Source organism: Giraffa tippelskirchi, chromosome 9 (assembly GCF_054371585.1).
Source record: "Giraffa tippelskirchi isolate mGirTip1 chromosome 9, T2T-mGirTip1v1.2.pri, whole genome shotgun sequence".
Classification (NCBI taxonomy): domain Eukaryota; kingdom Metazoa; phylum Chordata; class Mammalia; order Artiodactyla; family Giraffidae; genus Giraffa; species Giraffa tippelskirchi.
In genome coordinates, this window is record NC_137283.1 from 6,262,508 (window position 1) to 6,280,395 (window position 17,888).

General features: G+C 43.0%; 1 protein-coding gene and 1 long non-coding RNA gene across 9 annotated transcripts in view; one reads left to right on the forward strand and one right to left on the reverse strand.

Annotated features, from left to right (window-relative positions):
* OSBPL10 (oxysterol binding protein like 10) overlaps positions 1-17,888 on the reverse strand; it is a 330,377-nt gene that overhangs the window by 261,638 nt on the left and 50,851 nt on the right. The gene's annotated exons all lie outside the window — the stretch shown is intronic.
* LOC145520534 (uncharacterized) lies at positions 6,216-9,026 on the forward strand. Its single transcript, XR_014064553.1, has 2 exons — positions 6,216-6,382; positions 7,599-9,026. It is a non-coding gene; the product is annotated as an uncharacterized LOC145520534 (long non-coding RNA).

The window sequence follows — 17,888 nt, forward strand, 5'->3', positions numbered from 1 at the left end:
ATCAATCAAACTGGCCAATGACTACAATCTGGCCATTTTACTGTACACACTTATATTACCTCATATATATATATATATATATATATATATATATATATATGTATGTATATATATATATATATATATATATGCATACACACACACATATATATATGTATTTATTTATTTATAATTATGTGTGTCTCCAGCTAGAGTATGTTTGCTAAAATTAAAATCTGGAATTAAAATCGGAATTCCCTGGCAGTCCAGTGGTTAGGACTCCATGCTTCAACTGCAGGGGGCACGGGTTCACTACCCGGTCAGGGAACTAAGATCCTACAGGACCGCACAGAGTGGGGAAAAACAAAAAATTACACTCTGATCAAATTATTTCTCTGCTTACATTTTTTCTGAAAGTCCTGTGACCTTCAGAAGGTCGTACCTACCTACCTCTCCAGTATTCCCTCTTAACCCTTCTTCCCTGACCCTCCGTTATGGGCTATGCTACTCTCACACTGAAGTTCTTAAATCTTCCCAAATGAATGATGTCCCCTTTCACCCCAGCCTCCTCCACTTTACGCAACCCCACAACCCTCGACGTGGCTGACTCCTATTAGCTTTCAAGACTCAATGTGGGGGACTTCCCTGGTGGTCCACTGATTAAGATTTTGCCTTCTAACGCAGGGGGTGCAGATTCGATCCCTGGTTGAGGGCTAAGATCCCACATGTGTTGTGACCAGAAAAACAAAACAAAAAAAAAAAGAAGAAGAAAAAGCAGCAATACTGTAACAAATTCAATAAAGACTTTAAAAGTGGTCCACATCAAAAAAAAAAAACTTTAAAAAAAGGACTCTGTGAATGTCACTTCCTCCAGGAAGTCCTCCCAATCAATCAACATTAAATTAGACACCTTTCTTGGGCTCGTATCACACTCTGTGCTTATTGATACCACAACCCCTTTGACTCCAAAATGTACTTGTCCATCTGCTTCCCCCGGACATAAACTCCCTGAGGACAGAGCCTGAGAGCTTGTCACTGCTAGATGGGCTGAGAACTGAGGAGGGCAAATCCTCAACGTTTGCTCAATGAGAAAGTGAAATACTCAAAGTGTGTTTTCTCCTCAAGCTAAACATGAAGAGATGGAAACTTACAATATTAATAATACTGAAGGAGAAATAACTTCAAAACAAAAAAATAAATATTTTATATTGAACACTTCAATAACCACTTAGACACAGGAAACTGTATTATATCAGGGTCTGCTGCAAACAAAACAGAAAAGTAACACACACAGACCTAGCTAGCTCTTACTCCAAAAGCTAAGAGACAAGGAAAATGAGAGTCATCTTGGGTAAATAAATAAATTTCAGGGAAGGCACACTGAAGACACAAGACTCTTTGATGAACAGAAAAGAGGTCACTTGTTCAGTTGACTTAAGGGAGCTGAGCGTTCGTCCAACAGACCTCTGGAACTGTGTAAATTCCAACGGAAGTAGCGAAGAGCTGAACAATGATCTGGAAATGTACTCAGAGTTCAAAAGCATCATGTCTAGACACTTCAAACTCCCCTGAGAGGGATCTGGCTGCTTGCCTGCTGAAGATCCCGGCTGACCCTAACTGCTTACTTTCCATAAGCGTTTTTAGATGGATGGCTAAGAAGTCACCTTTAGGAGAAGCAGCCTCCGCCACCCACCTTCTCTCGAGTCTCGGCAGGGTGCCGCCTCCCCTTCACAAGGGAGAGAAAATGCACTCATGTGAAGTTGCAAGTGAAATGAATTCCATAAATATCAGGAAGCAGAGAATATAAGTAAAGCTCTTCCTTCAGCACTTCTTGCTGCCAAATGAAATTCCCGAAGCAAAAATGCACTCTGGCTGTATTTCTTCAAGGGCTGTCTGATTTGCCACAATACTTTTGAATATTCCAGAACTGTTATGGGCTGCCAGTTATCACCAAACCTTTCCTTTCTTCCTTCTTCTCCCTGGCAAAAACTCAATATATGGCCCGAGATAAAGAGTAACATCTTTCCCTTTATAAATCTCTTAAACCCTCCTAGATGCCTCATGAACCCCCGGCTCTATTATCTAGACCTGAGCCTGGCACCCAAAACTTTCAAAACACATTTACACCACGGGGATATTTGCGGCATCAAAGTGAAACACAAAAATGGAGATAAATGAACCATGACTGACAGCCACTGTCAATCAAAGCAAATACATGGTCCAATAAGCCAACACAGTTTTGTCTTTTCTGAATATTTCTATGGTGACGCAATGGTTAGATAGCATCACCGATTCAAAGGACATGAATCTGAGCAAACTCCAGGACATAGTGAAGGACAGGGAAGCCTGGTGGGCTGCAGTCCATGGGGTCTCAAAGAGTCAGACACAACTTCGCAGCTGAACAACAACAACGATACATATTATAAAATTTTCCATTTAACCGTCTGTAGGTGTATAATTATATGGCATTAGTTATATTCAAAGTCTTGTGTAACCATCACTATTATCTATTCCCAAAACTTTTCTGTTTTCAGTCTTTTAGCTGTAATCAGGGCATACAGGATCTTAGTTCCCCAACCAGGACTAGAACCTATGCCTCCTTCACTGTCAGCGGAGTCTTAACCACAGGACCACCAGGGGAGTCCTCCAAAACTTCATCACCCCAAACAGAACCTCTGTACCCATTTAGTAATAACTCCCCACCCCCCTTCCCAAGCCCCTGGTGACCTCTGCCTCTAGGAATTTCATATAAGTGGAATCCTGTAGCATTTGTCCTTTTGTGCTGGCTTATCTGACAGCACAGTGCATTCAAGCTCCCTCCACATTGTAGCGTGCATCAGAACCCGACCAGCCCTTGGTGAATCATAGCCCATTACGTGCAGGGACCACATTTTGCTCATCCAGTCATCGGTTGGACACTTGGGTTGTTTCTACGTTTTGGCTCTTGTGACTAGTGCTGCGGTGAACACTGTCATACAAGTGTCTGTTCAACTGCCTGCTGCCAATTCTTTCAGGTATACACCTAGGAGTGGGGCTGCTGGGTCACACAACAGATAGTTTTTTAATAGTTTAAAAGGAAAAATTAATTTTTTCCTGATTATAAAACCAATAGGCATTCATTGAGGAAACTCTGAAGAATAATTATACCACCCAAAGAAAACCATTGTTAATGTTTTGGAATATGCCATTAAAATCTTACTGTCTAGTTATACACAGATGGATATTTTCACTGACACCAGCTTTTTCCCACTTGACGTTATTTTAGGAGCATGAACTCTGCTGTCATTAAAAGTTCTCCAGAAACATCATTTAATATCTGAATAGTTTTTCATCAGGTGAAGCATAACTTTCTTAATGATTCCCCTATTTAGGATACTCCCCATTTTTCATGGTTACAAATAACATCAATGAACATCTCCATGCATTATTATTATTTTGGTGGACTTCTCTGATTACCATCAGATGATATGTTAGAATCACTGGGTCAAACCACACGAACACTCTTACGGTTGATAAAGACTGTACATCTGGGACTTCCCTCATGGTCCAGTGGCTAAGACTCTGCGCTCCCAATCAATGCAGGGGACCTGGGTTCAATCCCTGGTCAGGGAACTAGATCCCACATGCTGCAACTAAGAATTCATATGCCACAACTAAAGATCTCCCAGGTTGCAACGAAGATCAAAGATCCTGCATGCTAAGGATCTTTGGCAACTAAGGCCCAGCACAGTCAAATAAAAAAATAAATATTTGTTTACAAAGACTGTACATCTGTCTTCCATCAGTGTCATATCAATCTACATTCCCACCAGGAATGCTAAATGTAATGTTTTAATATAAAAAGAACCTAAATTATTAAAATTAAAAATTGTAAAAATTGTAATAAAATATTATCAAAATTAAAAGTAAACAGAAGAATAGAACTGTTTTTAAACTGCGTGTGGTAACAACTTTCTTTTCAAGAAGGTAGACACAGTGGGGAAGGAGACAGTGGGACAGAGAGTAGCACTGAAACACTCACATCACCATATGTGAAACAGACAGCTAGTGGGAAGTCGCTGTATAACACAGGGAGCTCAGCCTGGTGCTCTGTGACAACCTAGAGGGGTGGGACAGCTTACGGCTGATTCACACTGTTGTACAGCAGAAACCAACACAGCTTTGTAAAGCAATTATCCTCTAATTACAATACATTTTTAAAAAAGAATGTGACCAGACTAGATGATCTGAGAGGTTAGCTTTTGTCAAAATAAGTTTTCAAATGGAAATCCCTATTCTAAATTAACAGACCTACTAAATTAGCACTAATATATTCACATAAAAACACATGGAGAGAAAGATTTGTATAAAACCACCTTCTTCCTTATAGTGGCCCTCACTTCCCAATGGTCCCCTGTCATTTTCACCCAACCTTGGGTAGATTTAAAGGCAACTCTAATGCCTACAACATATTTACTTAGAAAAATCCAGAGCTTGGGCTTTAGTAGAAAGGGCAGGTCCACCCTCCCCCACTTTACCATCAAACACATCAAGAAACCAAATGGTGATTTGACAATAAATCCCATGAGTGACACCCACGTGTCACTTAGAGACAAGCCCCATCCCGGCCAGGGTGGTATCTTCACATGAACAGGGAACAAGCCACACCCACAAAGCGGGCCTGGGAGTCACTGTGCAGAAGGTAATTCCCTAAACTGCCCTTCCACGTCAGCCAGCAGGGGGTCAAAACCCCACCAGGGACTTAGGTCTACCCTACAGTCCCGCTGGCAGCACCAGTCACCAGGGGGCCCAGAGTCCCCACAGATGTGCTCTGGAGACCATGCAGACCACAGCTTCCAGTGAGTCAGCGGGAGACACAGGGTCCAGGACTCAAGTCCACTAGCCCACTTGGTTTTGGCCAGAAAATGGCGTTTTGCATTATTTTGGCTTTTGTGTCCTCTTTTGGTTTGTTTTTGAATTTTGAACCAGATGCCTATCTTTAAAAAATAAGAGCTTCTCACAAAAATCCACACCTGGTTCCTCTTAAAACACCCAAGGATGTCAACCTTAGGTCCACATGGAATCTGTGGCAATGAGAGGCCAGAGCTGAGCAGCGGCTCCCCTGTCCGATGTGAAGTGTGGACCCACAGCCCATCTTCCTGACCGCTCAGGACCCCAAGACTGCCACCCTTGACCTGGAGCTGGAGGGCCTAAGCTCTGCAAAACATTTGCTCTTATGACCCTTGTCCGATGGGAATAATGTTTTATTATATACGGTTATTTTTCAAAAGCCTGTGGATCCTACGGTAACTAATAAAATCCAAATTACTGAAATGCATAACTGAATTCAGACTACCTTGTGCTATGAGGTACCTCCTGAATCAGCAGACACTATCAAGTATTAAGTAGGGAGGAAGAATTCAAAATTTTTATTTTACTAATAACAAAAAAGATTAGAGACCACTCAATTAAAAAGTTTGTAGGATATCCCTGGTCGTCGAGTGGATGAGAATCCGCATGCCAACACAGGGAACACAGGTTCGATCGATGGTCCGAGAAGATCCCACATGTCCTAGGGCAACTAAGCCCATACGCCTCAGCAAGAGAAGCCACCACAGTGAGAAGCCCACGCACCTTAATGAAGACCTAGCACAGTCAAAGGTAAATAATTTTTTTAAATCAACTATACCTGAATAAATTTATTTTTTAATTGAAGTAGAGTTGATTTACAGTGTTGTGCCAATCTCTACTGTACAGCAAAATGACTCAGTTATACACATACATTCTTTTTATATTCAAAATAAACTTTAAATTTTTTTTTTTTTTTTTTACTTCCTGCCTCCTGTGTACAAAATATGGGGCTTCCTATTATAGACATAATAATAAGTAAGACATGGCTTCAGTATCATGGGCAGATGGACCAACCTGCCATGTGAAAAGTACCACCACAGAAGGGTACAAGGTGGTAACAGCTCCTGCCTGTGTGCAGCACATGAGCCGTTATCAAAGGACACAGCGCCTGGGACCTCCCTGGTGGTCCATGGTTAGGATTCCATGCCTCTACTCCCAAGGGCACAGGTTTGATCCCTGGTCAAGGAACTAAGATTGCCACAAGCTATGCAGTACAGCAAAAAAAAAAAAAAAAAAAAAACCACAGCACCTGCCAGGCAGCAGGGGGGGTGGGGAGTGTCAGACAGGAAGTGAGATGGTGGGTGGGACACTGGGGCTGAGTATTGGGTACTACTGTACGAGAGCATGTATTTGATTGGAGATCATGGAAAGTTGCTAAGAGCTTTAAGGATCCCATTGGCTTTGGGATGGTCCCCATGGAGACGGTGCTGAAGAATACAAGCTTGGGTTCAGGGAGGCCAGTAAGAAGATGACCATGAGTATCCAGGCCAGAGTGAGGAGCATGTAAACCAAGGTAAAGGGCAGGAAGAACAGGGTAGAGAGGCAGTGCGGGCTCAGGTGGCTGTTTAAGTATTGGGCAGAGAATGAGAGAGAGTCACAAAATTTCTGGCTTCAGCAATTCACCGGATGTCATTGCTGTGAAGCCAAGACAAGAAATATGAGTGCAATGATTAAGGTGGGAGGGTGAACGGGGCTTGGAGCTAGGAGGATGGTGGAAGTCTAAAGATGGGCAAGATACGAAATCAGTCCTCCGAACAACCTCACGGGGCAGAAGAGACTCCGATGTAAACATTCCACAGACAGAGCCGAGTGTGACGGCCAGAGAACAGAGACAGACGAGTCTGTCTTGGATCGTGCTCCCTAGAAGAAGAGCCTGATGTGGCAATTCTTGCACCAGGGGGTGCTGGAGAAAGAGCTCTGAAGAGAAACTTGTAACGAAGTGAGGGAAGTGGCTTGGACAGGAAAAGGTGAGGGCTGAGAGCAGGCCAGCTGCGGTCTGATCTGGCAGGGAACTCCAGAGTTAACTGTACTATAGACTTTGTGCTGCCCGGAGGCTAAGGGCTGGGTTTTATACCCCAATCACTGACATCAGTCGCTGATGTCAACCACTCAGTACAGGGCACCCCAAGGTATGGAATGAGATGTTTCCTTCCAGTCTTCTCTAGGGAATGGGGCTGCTCTCCAGCAAGGCAGAATCTTCCAGTGAAGGATCCAGGTATGAGGTGTTAGCAACTGGCCCTGAGGCAGCCAAGCGCGGGACACACAGGGCCAGGAGACGGGATCCAGGCAGGCTACCAACAACATCTGCTACAGAATCCATCCCATAAGTCCATGAGAACAACGCCGAGGGAGGAGAAGAGAGAAAGGTCTTTCTTCATCGGGAATCTTTCCATCTTTCCACCTCCCTGGGAATTGGCAGGAGGTTAACAAATTTACCTCCAAAAGGTGCTTGAGCACCTCTGAAAAGCCTCAAGCATGGAATGCAACTTTGAAACCCAGGCTGAAGGCTGCTCTCCCGGGCACTGGGGTGTCTGTTTCCTGGTACAAACAGCAGCCCGTGGTTCCACCTGCCTTCTGCCCAGGAGCCCTCCAGCCTCAGAGTGGATTTCCCTGACCACACCCAAGCAATAAATGGGCAGCCATTCTCAGCCATATAACTGACAACATTCCTTCAATTTTTATGGTGATTTCTATGCTCACCTTATAAAGTTTCATGTTTTACTTTCCAGATTTCATTGTGTGCCCTCAGTGTGTCCCAGGAGTATGGCCAAGCCGTTTTCATTCTCCAAGAAGTACTTCTCTGCTTCTCCTTTCCACTACAGCACAACTGAGAAATTGGAAAAGGCCCCCAAAGCAAGATTTCTGGGCAACCTGAACAATCTGCTCCAAGATATTCAAGCAGGAATGAACTTCAGGAGAGCTTCCAGCATCCGGGCTGAAGCCCCAGCCCCTGTCTTCATGTATTTAGAGGGTACATCTCTGGCAACACAAAGCTGAATAAGCAAATTCCAAAGGAATGAGATGAACCTTCTAAGAAAAGACTATCTGATTATCTGAAGGCAGAGGTAGAAGGTACTCTGCAAGATGCCAGAGAAATTCTGAATCACCAACCACATTCAAAAGGAAACAGATGCTCAAATCAACTAATTCATTAATTATGATTTACCCTTTGATTAAACTCACAGATCAAGTTTCTGACAATACTAGCTCAGAGTTTTGTGGAGGACAGGTTGGTTTCTTAACCAACACAAATCTGCCTCAATTGTCTTTCCTAAAATACACGCATTAATGATTTCATAAAGAAATGCACTCATCAACAGAAAAAACAGGTGACTGAAGGTCACAGTAGCAATAACCTACCCTTACAGGACACCACACACATGCCCAGAACTGTGGAAGGAGCTGGAGTGTTTCCATTCCTCTTCATGCTTGGGAAACCAGAGCAGGAAACACTAAAGGATATTGAATCCCTACCTCACACCACACCTACAAAAGTTCAGAAAGATTAAGGACTTAATTCAGAAAGATAAACATCTGGAACTTTCAGCAGAAAATAAAGAATATCCTTCTAAGGGGAACCCTCTTACACTATTAGTGTGGAGGTTCCTCAGAAACTAAACACAAAGCTACTGTATGATCCAACAAACCCACTCTTGGGCATATGTCCAGACAAAACTATCATTCAAAAAGGTACATGCACCCCTGTATTCACAGAAGCACTATTTACAGCAGCCAAGACCCGGAAGCAACCTAAATGTCCATCAGCAGATGAATGGATAAAGAAGACATAGTACATACACACAATGGGATACTACTCAGCCACAAAAATAGAAATAATGCCATTTGCCGCTACACAGATGGACCTAGAGATGATCATACAAAGCGAAGTAAGTCAGACAAGAGACAAATACCATATGATACCACTTATATGTGGATTCTAAAATATGATGCATATTTAAAATGAACTTATGTATGAAACACAAACAGACTAATAGACCCAGAGAACAGACTTGTGGAGGGGGTGTGGGGGAGGGTTGGATTGAGAATTTGGGATTAGCAGATGCAAACTATTATATATAGGACGGATAAACAACAAAGTCCTACTGTCTAGCACAGGGAATTATATTCAATATCCTGCAATAAACTGTAACAGAAAAGAATATGAAAAAGAATATTTATATAACTAAGTCACTCTGCTGCACACAGAAATTAACACAACATTATAAATCAACTATCCTCCAGTCTTTTAAAAGAGTGTATTTCTAACCAGGAAAGAAAATGCAGAAATCCTGTCACAGTAAAATTAAGAACCTTTTCACCTGAGGTTGCCATCTGTGGATTGACTGGGTTTAGATTGGAGCTGGGAGCTACTCTTAGGGAAAAATCTGAGTTGTCAGTTATGCTGTGGGTTGATGCAGTGATCTGAGAATCAGCAGTTTTTAAAAAAGTAGGTCTCTGCAGGAAATTCTACTTATGTTTGTGTTTGCGTCCCAGGCGTCTGAGATGAGCCTGCCAGGAGTGATGGCTGTTTCTGTCTGTGAAGGGAGCAGCTGTCAGAATTGGGAAGCATAATAAAGATAATACAAAAATAATAAGAGTTTGTTTTCCAAATGCATAACAAATAAAGTTAAAAGACAAGCTACCAATTAAGAAGCGAAATCTGTAGCACATACATCCAACAAAGGATAAGTATTCAGAATATATAAAGAACTCATAAACTGGACTTCCCTGGTGGTCCAGAGGCTAAGACTCCATGTTCCCAATGCAGGGGCCCAAGTTCAATCCCAGGTCAGGGAAGAAGATCCCACATACCGCAACTAAGACCTGGCACAGTCAAATAAACAAATTTAAAAAAACAAAAACAGATGTCATAAACCAATGTGAAAAACATAAATAACCTACTAGATAACTGAGCAAAAAGACACAAGCTGGAATTTCACAAAAGAGGGAAAAAAAATGATTCTTGAACAAATGAAAAGCTGCTCTCTTTCTCAGAATCATGTATACACAAATTAAAACATCAAGGAGCTACTATTTACACCCAGTAGCTTAGCAAAATTAAGAAGTCTAATCACAGACATAAAAAACAAGTGCATGGTTACCAAACAGGAAAGGGAGTGGGAGCGCAGGATAAATCAAGAGTTTGGAATTGACATATACACACTGCTACATATAAAACAGATACACAAAAAGGTCCTACTGTATAGCACAGGGAACTATACTCAATATTCTATAATAACCCATAATGAAAAAGAATCTGAAAAAGTATATACATATATATGCATATATAACTGAATCACTGTGCTATACATTTGACACTAAAACAGCATTGTCAACCAGTTATACTTCAATTTTTTAAAAAGATAAGAAAAAATAATCACCTATTCATTCTATGACAGTATAAAACTGCAAAGTGGAAACAAACAGTAAATAAATGTTTTTTGGATCATATGCAGTATTACCAATCTCATTTTACTGATGAGGAAACTGAGGTTTAGAAAGGTAGGATAACTTCCAGGCAACCAGGTAAATGAAAGTAACAAAGCTGGGCTTTTAATTAATCCCCAGACTTTTAACACTATGCTAGACTACAAGGTTTCCACCAGGAAGAAAAAAATTACAGACAATTCCTAAGATTCAACTCTTCTTACAGAACACCTGTGCCTTCCAGGAGTGGTAAGACATAAACAGTATTTGTTCCGGATTTCTCAGCTCTAAAGTCACAGTTTCGGGGTTTTTTTTTTAACATCTTCTTAACATGTGGTTATACTGAACAAAATCTTTTTTAAAAAATAGCAGGAGAAAAAAATCCTTTAAAATTCAAGGAAATTTGCAATTTAAAGAACACCTATGATGAAGCATCTTCATTTAGTTTTTCAAAAGCAAATAGAAGCCTGGTACAGGTGAGAAACCAGGCCTAGTGCACTGGTGGCTGGGCTGAGAAATCATTTTATGAAAAAGGTGATAAAGTAATCAGGTCCTAGGTCTTCTTTCCTGGCTGGCTCTCAGCTTTTGAGCTCTCTCTCACACCTCCGCACTCTAAGCAGATGTGTTCCCTCCGGAAAGAATTTTTTGCCTACCACATCCAGAGCTGGTGCCCCTCCACCACGCTCCCTCTGTGCCCCAGGACTCCACGCCACGTCCAGGGTCTCTTTCCCAGTCCACTGCTCCCCAAGGGAGGGACCCACCAAACACCGCCAAGTCACACGTGGCAGATGGTGAACAACGGACGAACAAACCACCATCCTGCCGTGACACCCATCCACATACAGGGAGGGTGGTAACGGGAAGAATGTGGCCACCACAGTCAGACTGCCCCCTGCTCCCATGTCCATTTTGAGATCAGCTGGCTCAGCTCAAATAAGAAGATCTTACTAAAACCTGCCTGCCTTTGGTGATTATTAGGATTAGCGGCGATAATGTATGTGAAAATGGGTCCCCCTGCGATTTCAAACTGCGGCTCCCCATTTAACAATGGGGGTGGGGAGTGGGGGGCTTCCCTGATGGATCAGCAGGTAAAGAATCCACCTGCAATGCAGGAGATGTAGGTTTGATCCCTGGGTCAGGAAGATCCCCTGGAGGGAATGGCGCCCACTCCAGTATTTTTGCCTGGAGAATCCTATGGACAGAGGAGCCTAGAAGGCTACAGTCTATGGGGTTGTAAAGAGTAGGACATAACTGAAGCAACTTAGCATGTGGTGGTAGGGTTGGGGTCACATCCTGCTTCAACTGGTCCAGGACAGGAAGGATTTTGTAACATCTTCCCCAACACGTCTCCTGTGTAGGCAGGTTCCAGAAGCCCTGTGAAGGAGAGAACGAGGCAGGTGCCAGCATGTACCCTTGCTGCATCCAAAACTCGTCACATCACTTAATAACCTGGTCCCAGAGAGTGGGCACTGGCTCCTTATCATCAAGTTGCACCAAGCTTTCCCCACCCTCTTCCTTCTGCCCCTCAAACATCTCAGTGACCTTGAAAAAAGATCTGCCTAAACTTTCAGATAAGTCACTATATGTAAATATGCAAACATATGTGTGTGTGTGTGACAGAGACAGAGAGACAGAGGAGGAGAAAGGAGGAAGGAAGGATGGGAGGGAGAGACAGAGCAAAAACTTAGGGACAGGAAGCAAGAAAGTGACTCCTTTTTCCATCAGAGAATTTAGCAACTTGAGGTTCTGGTTAATTCATTAACAGAAAAGCTAAACAGGAATATGTTTTCAACTCCAGCTGTTGCACCCAACTGGTCTTATATTTCTAGCATGCATTCAGCATAACGACATCCTCAACAACAAAAATCATTCAGATTTTTTAGGGGGCAGTGTGGCATGTGGATCTTAAGTTTCCTGACCAGGGATCAAACCCACTCCTCCTGCTTTGGAAGCATGACATCTTAACTGCTGAACCACCAGGGAAGTCTCATCCTTCTTTTAAGCCTAAGACAGTCAAATGTCAAAGGTGCCCATCCACCAGCCCTCTCATTCCTCCTGCACATAAACCCCCACTGACAGTCGTCTCGAGATGGGAGGGAAACGGATCACAGAGAGGATGCCCTGGCCAAGATGCTGAGACCCTTAAGAGAGTGGGCCCAAAGGCCTCTGAGCCCCTTTAACTCTAACTGGCTACAAAGAGCCTTTGTGCATTGATGCCATCTGGCTGGAAATGAGAAATAAGAAACCACCTCCAAATTCCACGAGGAAGGCTCATCACTGCTTTGCAGCAATGATTTTAAAGCTGCTGGCTCAACAATAAGAAGCAATCAGTGCCCGATAAGACATGACTACACAGACAAGCCCCAACATGTTATGCTGACTAGAGGAAGCCAGGCAGTAGCGAGTACCTACTATCTGGTTCCATTTATATGAAATATTAAACTAGGTAAAACTAATCTCCAGTGGGAGAAATCAGAATGGTGGCTGCCTGTGATGGGAGGGGCTGGGGCACCAGAACTTCTGGGCAGGTGGTGATGTTCTGTGAGGGCTTTGAGTAACAGGTGTATGCAGTTGTCAAAACTCAGCAAACATACACTTAAGATTCATGCATTTCACTGTGACATTTTACATCAAGAAAAAAATACAGCAAACAAAGATCATTAACAATATTTGTTCATGATACGCATGTTAAAATATTTACAGGGCAGTGTACTGACATTGGTAATTTACTTAGAAATGTATATAAATAAACAGGGGACTTCTTTTGTGGTTCAGTGTTTGAGACTCTGTGCTTTCACTGCCAGGGCCCAGGTTCAATCCTTGGTCAGGGAACAAAGATCTTGCAAGCTGCACACCACAGTGAAAAAAGGAAAGAAAGAAGGAAAGAAAAAGAAGATGGGGTGATGAACGGAGACATGGGAAGCTATGTGCTAAAGCAGGTATAATCAAGTGTTCACTGTAGGGACTTCCCTCATGGTCCACTGGTTAAGACTTCGCCTTCCAATGCAAGGGATGGGGGTTTGATCCCTGGTCAGAGAGCTAAGACCCCACATGTCTTGAAGCCATAAAACCAGAACACAAAACAGAAGCAATACTGTAACAAATTCAGTAAAGGCTTTAAAAATGGTCCACATCAGAAAAAAAAAAAAATCTCTGAAGAAAATTAAAATTTAAAAAATGTTCATTATAGAATCCAAATGATCGGTCTCTGTGTGTTCCCTGTACAGCTCTATCAACCTTCCTGTATGTTTGCAATTTTTCATAATAAAATGTTCAGGGAGCAAGGGGAAAGTTAAGACATACAGGGGGTGAAAAAGGTAAGCTAAGGCTGAGAAAAAGCACAGAAGCTACTGTACTTACTGGGGTTTAAGGCAGCTGTGAGCTGCTCAGACAAATGAAAAAGAGAAACAGGGCAATGCTGAGCACAAGAGCAGTCATTCACTGGGCAACCACCATACACTAGAAGTGTGTGTTAGACAGTCTGCTGATTTTGCCATCGCCATCTCCCTGCAAGGTAAGCATATTATCATTTTATAGAGAAGCAGATTGAAACTCAGAGTGGAGTAATCACATACCTGTGGTCATGAGGCTGGAAACTGAAACTGGCTCTGCCAGCCTCAAAACTCCAGGGCTACAGAGGAAAAAGCAACATGAACTCAGCATTTCTTCCCTCTTTCCACGGTCAGGACCATACCAAGGGCACAGGCATGGCCAACGGCCGCTCCTACCCAGCAGTGCCACCTGCCACACAGTGGGTAACAGCACTGACAGTCACCCTGAATTCCAGTCACTGAATCCTCCCAACAGTCCCCATGAGCCTCCCACACTCAATTCTCCTTCTGCTCTTTGCACTGCAAGAATCTATCTACCCACCAGAAGTTGAGCCATCACCTCTGTGCGTACACCCTGGGTCACAAATATTACAAAGTTCAGCACCATCCAACAGTTTTCCAGCCCACCCGCCTTCTTACTCTGCAGAGGTTAGAAAGTTAGACACTCCCTTCACTGACTCCCTTGCAGCTAGATTCTTCCAAGGACACACTCATGCAAGATTTTTTTTGGGGGTGGGGATGTGGATCATTTTAAAAGTCTTTATCGAATTTTGTTACAATATTGCTTCTGTTCTTTTTCATGTTTTGATTTTTTGGTCACAAAGCATGTGGGGTCTTAGCTCCATGACCAGGTATCAAACCTGCACTCCCTGCATTAGAAGGTGAAGTCTTAGCCACCGGACAGCCATACAAGATTTAAAAGTCAGAGGGGAGTGACAGGAGACAGAAGCTACAGGTTAGGTCAGAACTTCCTGCAAGACAGTGGGATGGGTGTCTGATGCCTTGGAGCAGCTGTTCTGCTTCTAGTGTCACAGGTACTGGGGCAGAAGTGAGTTAGAGTCATGTTATGGTTGCAGTCTGGACCTACACTGTGTCATTGCTGAACATGAAGCATCAGAGCCTGGTTCTCCCAGAGATTCTTTCAGTTCAGTTCAGTTCAGTCGCTCAGTCGTGTCTGACTCTTTGTGACCCCATGAATCACAGCACGCCAGGCCTCCCTGTCCATCACCAACTCCCGGAATTTACCCAAACCCATGTCCATCGAGTCAGTGATGCCATCCAACAATCTCACCCTCTGTCGTCCCCTTCTCCTCCTGCCCCCAATCCTTCCCAGCATTAGGGTCTTTTCCAGTGAGTCAACTCTTCGCATGAGGTGGCCAAAGTATTGGAGTTTCAGCTTCAACATCAGTCCTTCCAGTGAACACCCAGGACTGATCGATTTAAAACTGTCCAATAAATCACCTGTTGTTTAGATGGCTTAGAACAAAGCTACTGTCTGTAACAAAGATTGTAACCTTGCCTGTAAGCAGCTCTGAGACTGCCTCCCAAGTTACAAGCCTACACCACTGCCTGCCAGGCAAGAAAACTCCCTAGAACAGGATGTTAGCTTCCCACTTTCCATGTTGGAGGGATGGCAGGAGAGGGCGAAAGGAAAAGACAGAACACATGACAGTCTGTCAGCTTCTAGGAATACATGCACAGACTCCCAGAAAACCAAACCTAGAAGAGACTTTCAAATATCCCAGGGACAAGAGGGCACACACAAAATGAAGGCCTCTCAAGGACCCTGGACTGGGATCTAGAATAAAGCAGGTCATTCTCGGAGGCCACTTCAGTGGGTAAGGATGACCTCATTCAAAAGCCATGTTGGCATGGTGATTTGAAGACAGTCTAATGATGTACAAAGGCAGGAGATTTTTTAACTATCACAGTTTACACAGATGTAATTTTTTTTTTTTCCTCCAAAGAAATACTCTCAGGGGCTCCTGGTTTATTGTCATTACCCAAAACCTTCAGCTCTGTTGAGACAAACCCATCTGCTACAAGCATGGTTACAAGACTGAGAAACAGCTGCAACCAAGTCAGGGCCATTTTTAGTCAAAAATGAGGTAAGACCACAAAGCAGACAGAATTCTTTTCCGTTCTGAAGGCAATTCTAGGGGGGGAAAAAGGAGTTTTCAAAATAATTTGAGCAATGGCAGCACTGCTGCAAAAAGGACTCCTGCCATCCTGGCATACACATACATGGGAATTCATGTTTAGGAAAATACATCTTTAGGGTCACATCGTACAGAGGGAAACTGAAGTGTGGTCATTGTTTCTTGGTTTATTTTGTGTGCACCAACCAAGAAGGAAAAAAAAAAAAAAACTGCTGCAGTCTAGTTTCTGGAACTGCTGGCAAGGGTGCAGGCAGGCTCACGCCACCCTGAAACCTGGGGACCACAAAGGTGACTTAGAGCCACAGGGTGACTTTGGCACTGATTGGCCCTGTACCTGAGTCACTCTGATCCTGGCTTAATTTCGTCTAATAGTTGGCCCTGTGAGTACTGCTCTTTTGCATGGCTTAAGTAAAGAGTGAATTATAACTCTTTTATTGAAAAAGTTAAAAACAAAGAAAATGACACTGCTCCTCACAAACCAGTCCTTAAAAAATCTTCTCTGCCAAACCTCATTTATACCTTTTACGGTTTACTAGAGCTCAATGTACTTGCACCTGTCAGCTATGTGGGTGCATCTTGTTCTTGAATAAAACCAGCTGGTATGCATACACATTGAGGCTTTGCAAAAGTAAAAGCACAAAATGACAGGACTCAAAAGAAATGTACAAAAATGAAAACATGATCCCAAGAGCAGTGAGATTTGGGGAGATTTTTTTCCAAAAAAAAGCCATTTGGTTACAATAACTGAGAAGTTATTGAAAAATGATACAAAAGCATCTTTCCAACCATGGATGCGAAATCTCAACTGAGATGTTTATGTCCTGAGGACTGGATTCTCTCCTCCATCACCACCCACAGAAGCCAATGGGACTTCAACTCTTGTTTTCTAAAACACCATTTAGCCAGAGATTAGCAAAAAAAAAAATGACCCATAGGCCAAATCCAGCCCACCACTTGTTTTTTGTAAATAAAGTTTTATTGGAACACAGCCATGCCTGTTTGCTGAAGTACTGTCCACGGTTGCTTTCATGCTACGCTATTGCAGAGTTGAAATTACTTACTATCTGGCCCTTCACAGAAAGCCTGCCAATCCCTGCAATAAACCAGAGTAAGAGCCACAGTCCTACATGAGAGCTCACTAGTGCACCACGAGAAGTGTTCCCCAAAGGTCAAACACCATCGCAGGGGAGCCAGGGTATGGCCCAAGGCACCATCTTCAAGAGTGGAGGAGTGTGGGACTTTCCTGGTGGTGCAGAGGTTACCTATCTGCCTTCGAATGTAGGGGGCACAAGTTCAATTCCTGGCCTGGGAACTGAGAGCAACATGCCTCAGAACAGCTCAGCCCACAAGCCACAGCTAAAGATACCCATGCATCGCAACAAAGACCCGATGCAGCCAAAATATAAGGAAATAAAGTTTTTTTAAAAAAAGAGTGGAGGGCTGTGCAAGAGAAACAAACATGTCACATCCGCCAGCACATCAAGGACAGGGTAGAACCACTGCCAAATGACCAAAGAATACTCCGTCCTAAAGACCTGGGAGGAAACACCAGTCCCCAGGGAAATGTCTCAAATGTGTAATGCAACATTATCAGATATAGCTAGGTAACTTTGAGAATTCAGAAGTGCATCTTCTATTTTAGCATCACCAGAAAGAGTACATCTATCTACAGATAGATTCAAAGCAGTTGTAAAAGCTGGTTTATTCATAATTTGGAAAAATAAAAGCAACTATTAAACCCAGTTCTCTTTGCAATATAAGGAACTCCCTGGAAGTTTAGTGGTTAGCACTTCGCACTTTCACTGCCAAGGGCCCAGGTTTATCCCTGATCAGGGAACTAAAATCCTGCAAGTTGCATGCCCAAAAGAAAAAAAAAAAAAAGTGACTTATTCTTTGCAATATATTAGAGGAAATTAACATCAGGCTCAGAGATAAGATATCCCAACACAATCTTTTAATATCCCAGGAACACAGGGTTCAAGAATAGCTCTCTTCACATTTTGAAATTGTTCTCCATCACTCAAAACAGCTAATACATAAACCAGAACACTGAATGAATTTCAGGGCACCAGCCAGATGATGAAAAACCTCTTTGCTGTAT